We start from the raw sequence: 3,689 nt of genomic DNA on the forward strand, positions 1-3,689 counted from the left end.
AGGGTGCAAAATCTGGTGCAGCTCTGCATAGAAACCAATCAGCTTCCAGATTTTTTTTTTTTTTTTTTTAGTCAAAGCTTAATTAACAAGCTAAATTTAGAAGCTGATTGGTTATCATGCACAGTTGCACCAGATTTTGCACTCTCCAGTTTTAGTAAATCACCCCCTATTTGTCTACAACAGAAAAAGCACGAAGATGACCATGACATCAATTATGCCATGTCTTGTTAATTTAGGAAGGTATCTCAGAGCTAGGACTCTATAGAATTTTATATGAATTATTTTCAAATTGTGGATTGTATTTGAAATAACTCTCGACAATCATGGTAAAGTTGAACACTTTATTAGCCAGTGCGCTAAGGAAAAGAAACAAAACATATTTTTCTATCTTTTATATTTTGGTTTATGATATGCAAGACATATCAATATGCCCTGATTAACATTGATAGACTGTTCTGGAGTGTTGCCTTAACTGCAGTGGGTACCATTGCCCGTACTTTTTTCACGGTTACCCACAGGTCAACATCATAACTTCCTATATTATCAAAGGCCATTGCCAAACAAAACTGATATTTTAGCTTTAGGTAGATTGAATTACCTACCATTTCTCATATGACTTATTTATTGTCATTGCAAAATAAATTCACAACAATCGTGAATTTTATTTTTGCAAAACCCATTAACGGGTTGATTTACAAAATGGGTAGGGAATGTTCACAAAGCGAATTTAACCACGATGGCCCAATCACGTGCAAGAAAAATTCCTATTGTCTTTTTTTATTCCCTTGCATATGATTGGGCATCCAAAGTTAAGAAGACACCCTCTGCTTCTTTAGTAAATCAGCTCCAGAACAGTTGCATGATGGTGGGCACAGCTGGGAACCTGGATAGCAAGAGCTTTTAGCAAGTGAGGAAGTTGACCGCACTCCAGTTGATGGAAAGTCCAATACAATTTATTGCAAATATTCCATAGTCCAAAACATCACAGCTCAAAACAGGCAGGGAACATAGATGTAAATGTGTTTCATGCAATATGCGCTTACTAATAAGTTATGGCATAAATATGGGTTAAGACATAGTTATGACTAAGCACATGAAATGCATTAACGTCTATGTTCCCTGCCTGTTTTGTGCTTTGATGTTTTGGATAATTTACAATAAACTTTATTGGACTTTCCATCTATTGGAGTGCCGTCAACCTCCTTACACATATTCAAGTACCTACGGCTGTGAACTGGACCTGAACCTTATGGAATGGATCGGGGGCTAATGTACTGAGTTGGCAGACCTTAAGTGATGTCTGTATATCACTTTAGCTTTCAGCAAGTCCTTCAGATATGTAAGAAGCTGGAGTAATCATCAAATAATAACGTTGGCCTTTAAAAGTATATTATGTAAATTATTATCCTAGGAGATTATCCTAGGAGAACCTTTGTTAGTAATAGGCATGTTTAATGTTCTCATGATATTGCTCTTTTCAGTATTTTTACCATTAAATGTTTATAGTCAAGCAAAGTGACAGTCAAGCATTTTAGCACTCCCATGACATCCAGCCACAGTTCTGACCTGCCATAGCTGTGACCCTTTGGTGGATTTTTTTTTTTTTTACTGGGGGGGAGGGGGGGGGGTTATGACCAACAGAAAGTAATTAATGACCAAACAACGCAGATTCATGACATTTTTAATGTTGAAATCACACCAATTGCCATTGTAAATTAAGAAGCTATTCATCCAAGGTATGACCATGGTTAAATTTGGTCATTTCTACCAATTCATGATGTTAGTAAATAGGGTTTTAATTTACTTACAGACAATTTACTCTATGTACAAATTCATACAACAGGAAAAGGACATTTTCAATTGAAGGGAAGAAATAATGGAGTGTTGTTGTCATGACTGATTTTGTAAAACCCACCCATCTAACATGCAACATTTTCTAGGAATGAAATCTTTCATTAAGTATAGAAGGTGCTTTTTGTAACTGATTATAAACTCTTATTTATTCATTCTTCTTTGGGCACGTTCAGGTTTATGTATATGGTAATTTTTGTTCCTCACACTTGTAAGAATATGCATTTTTATGAGAGAAAAACAAAATTGCACATGTTGCAGTTTTTTTACACAAGCACTTGATGTTCTAGTATAGTAGAGTGATTTCATAAAAGTGTAAATGTTAGTCAATTGGTTTGATTGAGAGAACATACAATTTCCCGTATGTAGCTGAACAGGATAGAGTCAAACACATTCAACAAGCTGAAGAAAAGTCACACCTTTATCAAATCATCTACTCAATGACTTCTTTCTCCAGCAAATATCTGGCCTTATTTATCAACATGTCTCAAATAAGAACTGTCTGCTTTGTCCCATAGCCACCAATCAGATTCATATGTTCACACTATGGTGTACGTTTAGTAAACTGAGATAAGCTGAGATCTGGATGATCACGGCTTGTCTCAGAGCATTGCCGGTTTAAATTACTGAGAAGAGTAGTGGAGAACATAGTCTTCTCTTCTCATCTCAGCACACAAACGGCTTGCATTCACTGCAATAGAAACGGCCAGTTTAGAAACACATGATGTCACCTGATCACTGTGCTTCTCTTTGAAGATCTCCTCTTCCTACTTCTCCAGCTCAGAGGTGGAGATAGCAGGAAGAAATAGGAGATCTCTGCTGTGAACGTCCCAGTGCCCAAAAGTGAAAGTAAAAACTCTCCCTACTGCAGTGAAATATACATCAACAGCAGGTTAGAAACACATTAACTATACAATCACATATATATCTGTGTGAGTGTATATATATATATATATATATATATATATACTGTATGTACTGGTGTGTATGTATGTATATATATATATTTTTTTTTTATTTCAGGTACTTATATAGTGCTGTCAATTTACGCAGCGCTTTACATATACATTGCACATTCACATCAGTCCCTGCCCTCAAGGAGCTTACAATCTAAGGTCCCTAATGCCTCGTACACACGTACCAATCGTCGGCCGACCGATCGGCCGTCTTTTGTCCAGGGCTGTCCTGTCGGCTGAAAAGTGCAAAAGACTGCACACGAATTTTGTCAGCCAACAACAGCCGACTGCAGAAGTGATGTCATGTGATGGTTAACTTTCCGTGTGTTTTTTCTTTTCTGAGCATGCCCAGTCTTGCAAATCTGCTGTTTGTCGGCCGAATTCTGTACTGACTGGCGAACAATCGGCCGTTCTGGTGTTGGCCAACAAAAATTTTAATGCCTGCAGGACAGATTCTGTTCGGCCGAAAATGCGCTGTCGGCTGTCGAAAGCATCATACTAACAAGCATACAATTGGCCGATCGGTCGTCGGCCGAATATTTACGGCCGACGATCGGTACGTGTGTACGAGGCATCACTCACATACATACACAGCAGGGCCAATTTTTTATACAGGATCCAATTAACCTACCAGCATGTCTTTGGAGTGTGGGAGGAAACCAATCTGTCACGATTCAACCACGCCCACGGCGACTAGCTAAACGAGACGTGATGAATCGTGACTGGGCAGTATAAGGGGATAACGGAAATAAAGAAAATTCCTACTAAAGGCACGTACACACGTACCGATTGTCGCAGAAAGGATTCGGCAGACGACCGATCGGCCAAATGTAGGCTTGTTAGTATGATGCTTCCGACAGCCGACAGCGCACTTTCGGCCGA

The sequence above is a fragment of the Pelophylax lessonae genome, assembly GCF_965119305.1.
Source record: "Pelophylax lessonae genome assembly, chromosome: 1".
Classification (NCBI taxonomy): Eukaryota; Metazoa; Chordata; class Amphibia; order Anura; family Ranidae; genus Pelophylax; species Pelophylax lessonae.